Source organism: Ornithodoros turicata, chromosome 7 (assembly GCF_037126465.1).
Source record: "Ornithodoros turicata isolate Travis chromosome 7, ASM3712646v1, whole genome shotgun sequence".
NCBI lineage: Eukaryota > Metazoa > Arthropoda > Arachnida > Ixodida > Argasidae > Ornithodoros > Ornithodoros turicata.
Genome location: NC_088207.1, coordinates 48,645,708 through 48,660,435, shown reverse-complemented (window position 1 = coordinate 48,660,435; position 14,728 = coordinate 48,645,708). Strand labels below are relative to the sequence as shown.

General features: G+C 41.8%; 1 protein-coding gene across 2 annotated transcripts in view; it reads right to left on the bottom strand.

The window, feature by feature from the left end:
• Positions 1 to 14,327, bottom strand: part of LOC135401363 (uncharacterized) — a 40,130-nt gene extending 25,803 nt beyond the window's left edge. For both annotated transcript variants that reach the window (XM_064633733.1, XM_064633736.1), the window contains exon 1: positions 13,910 to 14,327. The gene's annotated coding sequence lies outside the window, so the exon portion shown is untranslated. The remainder of the gene's footprint in view (positions 1 to 13,909) is intronic.
• Between the last annotated feature and the right edge of the window lie 401 nt (positions 14,328 to 14,728).

Sequence of the window (14,728 nt, the reverse complement as noted above, 5' to 3'; positions counted from 1 at the left end):
TTTCGTCGATTTTTGCACAGGGCCCATTTTTAGACCATGATTTTTCGACAAAGAAAGTAAAATTTTTGAAATGTCATCGCCTATTTTGAATCACTACATCCCCCAGGCCACATATCAACCACCGCACGGTGTGTGAGTGTTAACCCTGATGCACCCTGGGCCTTTAAACATGCGTCCCAGACAAGCATCCGTTCTTAGGCGTCCCGCGCACTAAGTTCTAGTATTACCGTAATACACATGCGTCGAAACAGTTCGAAAGGCGAAGGGCTATTCCTTCCGGATATCCAAAGGGCACACCCGGGGTGCAACAGGGGAACGAGACCCGGGTCCGATACTCTGGGATATTAATTAATAATATACAGACTACATAATTAGATTATGACATCTCTGATATCAATTTTATATCAAGTGTTATTATCAACCAAAGTTGATCGAAATGTCATTTTGGCGTCTGGGACGGCCGTCTGGACTAGGATTTGAGCAAACGCGCCAACCGTGGGTGCAACAGGGGAACGAGACCCGGGTCCGATACTCTGGGATATTAATTAATAATACACAGACTAAATAATTAGATTATGACATCTCTGATATCAATTTTATATCAAGTGTTATTATCAACCAAAGTTCATCAAAATGTCATTTTGGCGTCTGGGACGGCCGTCTGGACTAGGATTTGAGCAAACGCGCCAACCGTGGGTGCAACAGGGGAACGAGACCCGGGTCCGATACTCTGGGATATTAATTAATAATACACAGACTAAATAATTAGATGATGACATCTCTGATATCAATTTTATATCAAGTGTTATTATCAACCAAAGTTGATCAAAATGTCATTTTGGCGTCTGGGACGGCCGTCTGGACGAGGATTTGAGCAAACGCGCCAACCGTGGGTGCAACAGGGGAACGAGACCCGGGTCCGATACTCTGGGATATTAATTAATAATACACAGACTAAATAATTAGATGATGACATCTCCGATATCAATTTTATATCAAGTGTTATTATCAACCAAAGTTGATCAAAATGTCATTTTGGCGTCTGGGACGGCCGTCTGGACGAGGATTTGAGCAAACGCGCCAACCGTGGGTGCAACAGGGGAACGAGACCCGGGTCCGATACTCTGGGATATTAATTAATAATACACAGACTAAATAATTAGATGATGACATCTCTGATATCAATTTTATATCAAGTGTTATTATCAACCAAAGTTGATCAAAATGTCATTTTGGCGTCTGGGACGGCTGTCTGGACGAGGATTTGAGCAAACGCGCCAACCGTGGGTGCAATAGGGGAACGAGACCCGGGTCCGATACTCTGGGATATTAATTAATAATACACAGACTAAATAATTAGATGATGACATCCCTGATATCAATTTTATATCAAGTGTTATTATCAACCAAAGTTGATCAAAATGTCATTTTGGCGTCTGGGACGGCCGTCTGGACGAGGATTTGAGCAAACGCGCCAACCGTGGGTGCAACAGGGGAACGAGACCCGGGTCCGATACTCTGGGATATTAATTAATAATACACAGACTAAATAATTAGATGATGACATCTCTGATATCAATTTTATATCAAGTGTTATTATCAACCAAAGTTGATCAAAATGTCATTTTGGCGTCTGGGACGGCCGTCTGGACGAGGATTTGAGCAAACGCGCCAACCGTGGGTGCAACAGGGGAACGAGACCCGGGTCCGATACTCTGGGATATTAATTAATAATACACAGACTAAATAATTAGATGATGACATCTCTGATATCAATTTTATATCAAGTGTTATTATCAACCAAAGTTGATCAAAATGTCATTTTGGCGTCTGGGACGGCCGTCTGGACGAGGATTTGAGCAAACGCGCCAACCGTGGGTGCAACAGGGGAACGAGACCCGGGTCCGATACTCTGGGATATTAATTAATAATACACAGACTAAATAATTAGATGATGACATCTCTGATATCAATTTTATATCAAGTGTTATTATCAACCAAAGTTGATCAAAATGTCATTTTGGCGTCTGGGACGGCCGTCTGGACGAGGATTTGAGCAAACGCGCCAACCGTGGGTGCAACAGGGGAACGAGACCCGGGTCCGATACTCTGGGATATTAATTAATAATACACAGACTAAATAATTAGATGATGACATCTCTGATATCAATTTTATATCAAGTGTTATTATCAACCAAAGTTGATCAAAATGTCATTTTGGCGTCTGGGACGGCCGTCTGGACGAGGATTTGAGCAAACGCGCCAACCGTGGGTGCAACAGGGGAACGAGACCCGGGTCCGATACTCTGGGATATTAATTAATAATACACAGACTAAATAATTAGATGATGACATCCCTGATATCAATTTTATATCAAGTGTTATTATCAACCAAAGTTGATCAAAATGTCATTTTGGCGTCTGGGACGGCCGTCTGGACGAGGATTTGAGCAAACGCGCCAACCGTGGGTGCAACAGGGGAACGAGACCCGGGTCCGATACTCTGGGATATTAATTAATAATACACAGACTAGCTAATTAGATTATGACATCTCTGATATCAATTTTATATCAAGTGTTATTGTCAACCAAAGTTGATCAAAATGTCATTTTGGCGTCTGGGAGGGCCGTCTGGACAAAGAATTTGAGCAAACGCGCCGACCGTGGGTGCAACAGAGGAACGAGACCCGGGTCCGATACTCTGGGATATTAATTAATAATACACAGACTAGCTAATTAGATTATGACATCTCTGATATCAATTTTATATCAAGTGTTATTGTCAACCAAAGTTGATCAAAATGTCATTTTGGCGTCTGGGACGGCCGTCTGGACGAGGATTTGAGCAAACGCGCCAACCGTGGGTGCAACAGGGGAACGAGACCCGGGTCCGATACTCTGGGATATTAATTAATAATACACAGACTAAATAATTAGATGATGACATCCCTGATATCAATTTTATATCAAGTGTTATTATCAACCAAAGTTGATCAAAATGTCATTTTGGCGTCTGGGACGGCCGTCTGGACGAGGATTTGAGCAAACGCGCCAACCGTGGGTGCAACAGGGGAACGAGGCCCGGGTCCGATACTCTGGGATATTAATTAATAATACACAGACTAAATAATTAGATTATGACATCTCTGATATCAATTTTATATCAAGTGTTATTGTCAACCAAAGTTGATCAAAATGTCATTTTGGCGTCTGGGAGGGCCGTCTGGACAAAGAATTTGAGCAAACGCGCCGACCGTGGGTGCAACAGGGGAACGAGACCCGGGTCCGATACTCTGGGATATTAATTAATAATATACAGACTAGCTAATTAGATTATGACATCTCTGATATCAATTTTATATCAAGTGTTATTGTCAACCAAAGTTGATCAAAATGTCATTTTGGCGTCTGGGAGGGCCGTCTGGACAAAGAATTTGAGCAAACGCGCCGACCGTGGGTGCAACAGGGGAACGAGACCCGGGTCAGATACTCTGGGATATTAATTAATAATATACAGACTAAATAATTAGATGATGACATCTCTGATATCAATTTTATATCAAGTGTTATTATCAACCAAAGTTGATCAAAATGTCATTTTGGCGTCTGGGACGGCCGTCTGGACGAGGATTTGAGCAAACGCGCCAACCGTGGGTGCAACAGAGGAACGAGACCCGGGTCCGATACTCTGGGATATTAATTAATAATACACAGACTAGCTAATTAGATTATGACATCTCTGATATCAATTTTATATCAAGTGTTATTGTCAACCAAAGTTGATCAAAATGTCATTTTGGCGTCTGGGAGGGCCGTCTGGACAAAGAATTTGAGCAAACGCGCCGACTGTGGGTGCAACAGGGGAACGAGACCCGGGTCGGATACTACGGGATATTAATTAATAATGTACAGACTAAGTAATTATATTAGCTAAGACCGGACATTTGCTCACCCGTTCGATTTTACCATGAGCCCATCCTGACAGTTTCATAATTTATTTTCATCCTTTCCATTGTGTCATCGTATAACGAACAATAAATTGTTATATTCCTCAAATCATTTTTTTTATTAACTTTTTAGAAGCAATACATCGTCCAACAGCTGCTAAAAGACCAGCTTCAGTCTTCCTGCGATGGGGGTGTTGGGTAATAACTTATAACAGACAATAATGACTCCATTGACCCAAGATATGATAATCTTAGATGCTGTCAGTCATTGTAGCCCTATATAGCCACAACTCGCTTTTCTTTGTTGTTTGGCGGTATTGAACCAAAATTGCTTAGTCGGCATAGTGCACAAACCTTCTAGTGCTCGCTATCTGTACAGAAGAACATCACCTCACATCAGCACCGCTCCCTGAGGTATGAAGTACAAAATACCTTCCAAGGTTCACCGACCAGGAATATACGGATAATCTTCGTAGCGTCTCACCATATATATACTATGTAGCTGTTGAGGCATTAAAAAAAAAAGAAAGAAAAGCAGAGTTCACGGCAAGAAACGACCACGCTTATTCTTATACCGCGCTATTTTTATACACTTTTACACTTGTCAGTCACGCGAAATTTTCACTAGTTAAATCAGTCTGCTTCGCAACTGTTAAAGATATCTTTTGAGGTGAATGAACGACCAATAAATGCCCTGCGCTTCTGCTCAGCTTTTATTGATACATCCCATTACCAGTTGAGTCCTATCGTGCTTGTGCACGTGTTTGAATTATTTTACTAGTAAGGAGCTTCAGTCATGCGCGTTGTTGAAAACATGATGATCCCCCAAGCCACAACAAAGTGTAACAGACATTTCATACTGTGCTACAAACGAAACACGACACATAACGATTTCGAACAATTCAGGGGAAAGAGGTACCAACACCCCGGGCTGGCCGTTCGCTTTGGTCTCTCTTGGCCATTTCTTCTTGTTTACCACACTTGCGAAAACAACAGGAACGCAAAAAGCTTGGTGAGCATTTTTACGCCTTGAGCGTTTGGTCGGCGAGACTGCCACATTCATAATTGTACCACATTTGTCGCGTGATTGAACGTTATCTGACAGGTATTTGAGAAGTCATAAATTAATATAGCTGTCTGTATATTTTAAACTGATGTGCGAATCTTTGAAAAATGTGGTTGATGTCTCTGTTCTACTCTGGAAGAGTGATTGAGGTTCTAGTACAAAGGCATGGCTCCTTCTATTTTATAGAATATAATAGGGAAAGTCGCAACGTGCCACTGGCATGGTGGTTGTCACTGGTGGCATGTGACGATGCATTTTGTATTTACAGCATTTTAAATATACCTCAATGACGTGGTTGACCCCGCTCACTTCTCGAATTAATTCACCCTGATTTTAGTGTTCTTTGTGTTTCCCTTCTTCTTTGCGGTAGCGAACTATAAGTAAATTAGACGCAACAATGTTTTATTACAATTATATGTGAAAGGCACAAGGCGCAGACAATTGTATTTTACACATGCTGTATGGGATTTATGTGCTTTTCACAAGTCATTGCAAATGCATGGCTATACCTCAGAACTATAAATAATATGGACATAATTTGATGGTTGAATTTTCCTGTGACGTACACTACCTAAAAATTTCTACAGGCCTTCCACGTGACAGAGATTGTAGCCCAGTTCCCCATCCCAACTCCCAGTGAAGGGAGAACAGGATGCACGGACAATGCCATTCTTAGGTTGAACACGACAACGAAGGAATGTCTGACTCGCCGGGAGAAGCAATGCGACGAGTGAATTGGGGTCGGTTGAAATGAGCCGGTTGTTTCTTGCCAAAGAACCGGGACGGAGAAGTTGAAATGAGGGAATTGTGCACCCCGCTGGACAGGTTGCTCTGGAACCACAAAAAGGAAGCAGCAACCTTCTCCCCAAGTACACAAAGCAAAGGCATCCCAGGGGAATTGTTAGTTTGGCTTTCTGCAGTACAAGCTAGAAATAACAAGTGCGATGCAACAAAGACGTGAAATTTAGTATTTCCGTGTTTTCAAATTCCTGGCCTGATACGGGCCAGAAAATTGAAGAGTCATGTGCACGTACGAAAGCCGTGATGGGCGTCTGCACTTGTTGTATTGTATGCTATTCGCAGAGTTGTACGCGTTACTCTAAAAACGTAACTCTTACTATAACTCTAGTGGCAGAAGTGATTTTTACTATGTATGCACAGTACGTTCTCGTGAGACAATAGTTTATTATTATTGGGTCTAGGACATTTCGGTGCACGGACGTTTCGTTGCAAAGCGTTACAGCGGCGGGGGCGGGACATAACTGCAACGTCGGTTCCGGGAAAAATGGTCCCAGGAATGGCTGCCACGATGTCGACATATCGTAATAAAACAAAGGGTAGAGGGCGGCTTGGCATAAAATGTAGTGCTGTAAAGGAATTTGGTTTACATAGAGAAGAACGTGCTTTTTGGTTTACTACTATATGTTTAATACCTATTCTGCATGTGATCGTGGTCTGTCGTGGCTTTTAAACTTTTGGGGCATTTTCTTTTTTAATATTTTGCGCCCCATGTTCTAGTCGCTGCTGTACAGATATTCATTCCCGCCCCCCCCTTTTTCCAAGAGTAGATGAAGAATTGGTTTGTCATTTTGTAGTATTATCTCGAAGTGGGTATCTTCAAGGTACTGATAACTCAACTCAACTCATTTTATTGCAACAAACAATATGCAATTATGATATTTAACAATTTTAATTCCATTTGTTCAGGACTTGTCGGTTACCGCTTTGGTGTAAGCATTTGATTAGACGTTATTTCCCTTGTATTCCAAAAAGCTTACCAAGTTACCATGTCGCGTTCCTGTGTTCTCGTGTCGATAAAAACTCTGCACCTTCCCGTTGCCCTTCAAGTTTCCATAAATGGAACAAAAGCATGGAATAAGCCATTTTATCATATTATGGCCATCCTGGGAGTGATTCATTGTGATGAATTTGTTAAAAATAATGCGGTCCGCAGTAAAGGAAACACTATACAAAAAAAATTGACTTGAGCGACAAAAGTAACACGTTTAATGCACTCCGACTTGCACTACGCATTGGTTCAGTCAGTCAGCTTTTGCTCTCGAGTTACGAAAACAAAAGATTGAGGTGAAACCACAGAAGCAGTATACAGGGTGTATGCTCTAAAGTGTCCAGAAATCATATTTAAAGCGAGCGATAAAAGAAAAGCAAGTGGTACTTTTCTGCTACTTGTGTAAGAAACAGGTACTGCTTCACTATAGTAGCACCTGTTTCTCAAGTAGCTCAAAACTAGAGCTCGTTTCTCTTTCATCGTTCGCCTTAAATAAAATTTCTGGACACGTTAGAGCAAGCACCCTGTATAATTGTCAATCACGTAATTTATTATTTGAAATTATTTTATTATGTTAGGTTACCGCAATAATTTTATGGCTAGCGAGTCTAACAGCTTTTGGAGGGGCACCACGGTAGTTCTATGTCGTTGTTTAGGCCTTGAAAATACGCGGCCATTACCGAGGAAAAAGTATGTAGAAGTACAAGGGGAGTAACATCTAATCAAATGCTTCCAATGAAGATGTAACAAATGGAATTCAAATTTCATAGTATCCGTACCATGAGGATACCCTTTTCGAGATAATACTCACAACAAAATGACAAAGCGATTCTCCATCTACTCTTGAAAAAATAAATAAAAAATAAATATCTGTACAGCACCGACCAGTACGTGGGGTGTAAAATATTAAGAAAGAAAATTCCCCAAATGTTTAAAAGCCACCAGAGACCACAAACACATGCAGATCAGGTCTTAAATCTATAATACACAAAAAATACGTAAAGCACGTTCTTCTCTATGTAAACCAAATTCCTTGAGAACACTGACGAAATTATTATTATTATTATTATTATTATTATTATTATTATTATTATTATTATTATTATTATTATTATTATTATTATTATTATTATTATTATTATTATTATTATTATTATTATTATTATTATTATTATTATTATTATTATTATTATTATTATTATTATTATTATTATTATTATTATTATTATTATTATTATTATTATTATTATTATTATTATTATTATTATTATTATTATTATTATTATTATTATTATTATTATTATTATTATTATTATTATTATTATTATTATTATTATTATTATTATTATTATTATTATTATTATTATTATTATTATTATTATTATTATTATTATTATTATTATTATTATTATTATTATTATTATTATTATTATTATTATTATTATTATTATTATTATTATTATTATTATTATTATTATTATTATTATTATTATTATTATTATTATTATTATTATTATTATTATTATTATTATTATTATTATTATTATTATTATACTATTGCCACCAAACACGACACATAATTTGTGAAAACAGGACGCACGTAAAAATCCTGTTGAGCATTGGTCCGCCCTAAGCATTCGGACGGTGCCCAAATGTCCGGTGAGCAAATGTCCTGGAACCCGCTGGGCGTAGAAAAAAAAAAGGTCGGTGGTTGCGTGGGCGAAAAATAAAATAAAAACGGTCCCGCAGGCTCCTGCGCGCTCAAAAATGCGCCAGGGCATTTGCTCACAGTATGAAAGCTCAAAGGGGACAAATGCTCACCAAGTCTTTTGCCTGCTGTTTTCTGAAGTTATGTGTCGCGTTCAATGGCACAGTACAACAGAAAAATGTTTCTTTCAGGAGAACACACTTCGTTGCGGCTGGTGAGGGAGGGCGGCTAGAGAGGAACATCAAATTTCAACGTCATGTTTTTAACCACGCGCATGACTGAAGCATACATGTGCACAAGCATAGAAGCGTGGTAGGACTCCCGTACTAGTGGGTTATGTCGGTAGAGGCGAAGCATGAGTGTAATAATCTAGTGTATTTATTTGCCGTTCACTTACTCCTAAAAATATATTTAATAGTTGGGACATCCTCCTGGAACTCTTTATTTTTCGGTCTTGTTATAATCCGCCCTTCGACTTTTCGACATAAACTCATTAAAAACAAATGTGTCTCCGAACTTTAACAAATCGGGTGAACAAATGGTAGCACCACCTGGTCAGTTGTGATGTGTTTCATGAGCCGTGCGAAACCACGCGCTTGTACTTTTGGGCACGCAGGAGCCTGAAGGATATTTTTTTCTACACATCCACAACTACACATCCACAACTACATTTTGTCCAACTCCCGTTAGTCCGTACACCAAAATGTCCGTACACCGAGACGTCCTGTGGGGCGCGGACAATTGCTCACCGAACAATTGCTCACAAAAAAAAAAAAAACTGCTGAGGCCGGACAATTGCTCACCACAGAACCGTTGAAGCCGGACAATTACTCACCGGGTCTCTCACCACACTTATATTGTGATTTTATTTCGCGTTTATGGCGCTTGACTTTTTTATGGTAGATGCACTTCATTTTTAGCTGTCTAAGTTGCTTCAAATAGCTAGGAAATCCACCAGTGAAGACGAGGACGCGAGAGGTCGTCCAGGCGAGAGATGCAGGCACGCCTGAAGAGTCTTTGTCAGGACCTGCGTCGATGGGGCGTTCTTCTCGGATTTTTTTATGGGGGGGGGGGCAAAGCATGCAACCGCCTTCCGTGGCGCGGACTGATTATGATATTATTATGACATCTGAGAACAAAAATCGTGACGTATAGATAGAGTGTGCTCAATTTTCACAAGTGACCTTGCCCCCCTCACGGTACGCCCATGCTATTTAACAAATCACAGTTTAACCACTAAAGTTCAGGAATTTTCTATATCTGTTCAAGTCAGTTTAGCAGCCGCATTTTAGCGCCCGATTCGCGGCTTAGCAGGGCCGGCACGACTGAACAGCACGTATTAGGTTAGTCCAAGTTCAGTGTTTGCATTGCTATGTCCAGGTTAGTCAAGTTCGCTGTTGACAGTTTCCCGCGCGCGACTGTGCATTTTGTAGTTAGATAACATTTATTTACAGTGTTTATTTTGCAGCGGGGATTTCGATCACTTTATTTCGAGGTACATCGAAGTTCAGCTAACATAGAAAAGTCAAGTATATGAACGCCATAGACAAGAAATAAAATCACATCGCATAAGAACGCGAAATAAAATTACATATAAGTGCGATGAAAGAGGCGGTGAGCAACTGTCCGGCTTCAGCAGTTTTTTTGGTGAGCAATTGTCCGGTGAGCAATTGTCTTGGATCCCTGCACCGTAATGTCAAACACAATAATGGACAATGCTGTTGAAATTGTCAATCCGGTAGTCCAAGACGGCCTCGTAGACGATTGGAAAAAGCAAAGGAGGGGACGACACATACACACACGAAGCTCGTTTATTGGTATCGAAGAAGTGAGCCCAGTATGAGAAATGTACCTCTGCAGGAAAAACGGTGGCCTGCTACATTTCAGAGAATAGCGTTTTTGAGTACATGTCTGTGGTTTCACGACGGCCTCTGTTTCGGTTTTCTTTCTGTCCTCAGTGACGCACTAAAGAAGACTACATGCTACGCTGACACATCATATTTGTCCTTGTATTATTGATGACTTCGATCAGAAGTGAACTGTTTTCACCTTTTGCATAGATTGACTTCGTGCGAATACACCTACTGTGCAGTAACTGATACTGCACTTTATAATTGGAGATAAAAAAAAACAGATGATTATTTTCGTGTAATGACAAAATTTCTTCTAGCTGTAACATTTGTTAGGAGCACAGCTAACAATACGGAATACACGCAGATATCGAAATTTCCCCGTATACTGTAGGGCGATCAAGACAGGAAACCTGGTACCGAAACCAGGACTTTACTCTGAAACGAGCTTTTTTTTTTCTTCTAAAACATAACTCGCTAGGCTGTGACATATTCTTATTTTCTCATGACGATGCTCACTAAATCTTAGGGGGCAATAAAAGTAATGCGCTTCTTTTTTTTTTTCTTCTTTTTTTTTTAATTCACGGACATCGATATACCGCGTACGCGCGCACGGGACCTTTCTTGTTTCTCCCATAGCAGCTCGGGCTTTCTTTTTTACACATCATGCGCTATCACTCAACAAAGTTCGTGAAATTTCAGTTTGGCAGTCCGAGAGAAACCTCGCAGACGATTTTGTCAAACGCGACTCCTTTGCAGGGGGAAAACGACTGGCAAAATCTCAAAACACACGACACGGCCAAGCTCTACTGGTTTTCACAGCTTTGTTTGTGTACTTGAAGATCTAGGCCAGAAGAGCACATTGTACTCCGTTGTGGGTATGGCAGCGGGATTACCGACGGGGTATCGAAGAGCACGAGGGAAAGGATAGGAAGAAAGGGGGAAAAGAATATGAGGGAGAGTTGAAGGTGGATACGCCACGTGGTGCCACTTTCGTGAACTAAATCGGGGTGTCCGCCAATTCTGCTCATGTAAGATTTGTAAATAACAACTTCTACTCAGGTCCAGTTATGTGGAACACTACGCAATAATAATAATCACTACGCATAGTATTTCTGCATATTATTTTTACACTCACTCGCCTACCTCGAAATCATTTTCTTTTACCCTGTCATTCGTTCGTCCGAACTATGGCACGCATTATACTGGGTATAAACTGGGAAAACACCTGAACGCCATCTCTGCTGTCTTGGTGTTTTCCTTGGAATTTCCTCAGACGCTTTAAGACAAATGTCGGCACAGTTCTCTGAGAAGTCGGCCCAGGACGCACGTTACCCCCTACGATATTCGTGACGTTACCCGCTTGAGCGTGGCCGACTACGGCAAGCAGGTCCATCACTGCCCACTGGGTGCCGAATTTTTATTGAATTGATGGAGTCGCTTTTTGAAACTGTTTTAACATTTAATGAGTTTATAGTAGTATAGTATATTATATTAGTCATATATAGTTAGTATTATATATATATAATGAGGGGGAAAGCCATTAAAGAAACAGGTAAATGACACTAGACGTATTTGAAATTAAAAATTACAGGTTAAGATGGCTTCTATGGCTGCACGCAGAGAAACATATATAGAAAGAGAGAATATATAGAGAAACATATACATTATATATATATGATACTCATGGAACACGTGTTGCGCCGTGTTTACGGCTCGTCAGCTCTGGGTAGCTGCGCATCGTTCGGAATTGGCGAACCAGGGGTCGCTCAGCGAGCGATATACACCTGGGAGGGTGACTGAGCACTCCTCAATGCCACAGCGCAAGCCAGTGATATATAGTAGTAGTTATTATATTATATTAGTAATATATGGTATATTACTTCATACAGACATTGCTTTTTAAGCTTGTTTTTCTCATGGTGTGTCAAACCGGTGCATCTTATCAATACAAGCTCCCCAAGCAGCAAAATGTACTGAAAGTCGAGTGCAATAGGGGTGGACGGTATGTGTCTTATCAATGTTCTTTAGTTTAAAGAGTCTGTTCAAGGCCTTCCACCTGCCCGTCCACCCCTATTGCACTCGACTTTAAGTACATTGTGCTGCTTGGGTCGGTCCGACCCAACAACAACAATAGATGCTGATGATACTGACGATGAGACCCACTGCCCGACCCACCTGCAGATATACAAACGCGATCTCGTCGTCGTAGACACAAAGAGCGAGATGACGATGAAGAAGAGAAAAATGGCAGGTTGAAATATTTGAAACGCGAAGCGTCCGTTTTTGCTTGTGCTATCAACAGACCCATGTCTACTACAAGCGTGAAATTTTCCAAGGTTGAACTTCGTGCGGTCATGAAGTTCCTGTTCATGCAGAAGCCAAACTCCAAGGGAAATCTAATCGCTCTATCTTCGACTGACGGTATACCAATGCTCTAAGTCAGAGCGGTCCGAGCTGGAGGAAGAAAGAAGGTGGAAGAAAGAAACAACTGCCGAAGCTGTTGTCAGAGCGCTCCATTTTGACCACTCGAAGAGAGCGCTCTTGAGCGATCGGTGGCTGCCAGTCGAAGATGACATATGAGTGAGTGAGTGAAAAAGAAAAACACGAAGAAATGGCACCACATACGTGAAAGCCGGTTACTACCACGTAAACAGCTCTGAGCCCATGAACGTACATAGACAAACACTCAGATATTGACTGCTGCGACTCAGTGCATGGTGGGGAATTCACGTACCACCGTTTTCGTGCAGCGCCAGTGTATAGTGTGCGGTGGTGGTGTTTGTGAAAGAGCTCGCCTCACAGAGGTGATAACGTCACGACTAACGCTCTGGGGGGAATGTGCGTCCTGGGTCGACTTCTAACGGAACTGTGTTGAAACGAACGAAGAGCGAACGAAGAGCGAACGGAAGGACCAATGAAGGACGTTGGTTTGAAGCGGCCGTGTCACATGTATATACGATCAAGCCAGTGTAACTTTTTGTGCACTACAATGACCAGCGGAATTCTCCGTGACGAGTGCCCATCATACTCAACCGCGAAGTATAGTGGTGTGCCAACTTTACTCGTGGGCACTTTGACACCGAAGACGCCGGAACATCGGGGAGACCTTACGCAGCTATTCATGTTACCCCATTGTTCACAGTACTTACTATCATTTATCAACCATGTACGCGCCTAGCCCGAGTATTGCGCTAGCAACGAGGAGTTTGAGAATATGTCGGAACAAACAGTGCAGCGTGAACCTGTCGGTGCTAGCCTTCCATTGCCTGTTAAACGACACAACAACTGGCGACGAGTGCGAACTCCATCGGGCACGTGCCACTAAGCCACTGAAGCCTGAGGTACTTCTGAGAACCCAAGGGGTGACAACGAACATTCAACATGGCGGTCGCACCCGCTGCCCTTCCTCCGTTTGACCTTTCGTCGGATCATACTACTGTTGGGCCCGTTGGCAGCGTTCGATAAATCGACTACTCGTTGGTCACAAGCCCTACCCCAAAGAAAGCACTGCTTCTACACCACATTCCACGGATATGACGTACATACCTCGCTGGAGCAGGCTGGAGCCGCACCCAGACGCAGCCGTAACTCAATCCTCCGAAGCAGAATCACGTCCCGATGCAGCCTCCACAGCAGATGCCCATACTGCGGCTGAGAAAAAGCTCCACTGTCACGCCTAATGTAAACAATAACGCGATCATTCACTTCCGACGAACGACGCAACAAGAAGGTGAGAACATCGATTCGTCCAAACGCGTCTGCGTATACAGTGGCTCTGTGCTCGTTCGCAAACACTGAAGCAGAAATATAATCTCAAATTGCTCTCCTGCACAACGTCCACCAAACAGACGCTTCGCACTCCAGAGGGATGCAACACCTGACCCGCTCCTGACACAGTCAAGCATAAAGCGGGGCACGGACAAACAGAGACAACACGAGACAAGCGCTGTTTCCAACGTTTTCCTTGTGAAAGGCTTTCTTGTTACATAAATACACGTCACACGACCGTCAGGTTCTCGAAAATTCCAGTCCCTTATCAGAAAAAGATACAGAAGACGTGCTGAGACACGAGGATCATCTCTGCCTCTGGTTAATCTGTTTCTGCTTCTTTTCTTTTTTCTATGATAGAATGACTTTGGAACACTGTCTTTACAGCCACACGAGCTGCAATGTTGAGCTAGCTATTCGTCGAATGCGACTCTGTGTGGCTTTTACAGCTCAGTGGCGTTACCGCTTGAGACAAGTTGACTGGGGGATCGACACTCAACTTTTTGTTATTGCGTACCACGCGGTAAATGCACGACTTCGCTACGATTCGTCACGAGCTCACGCGCAATGACCTGCCAGTTTTGTTTCTTTGAAATC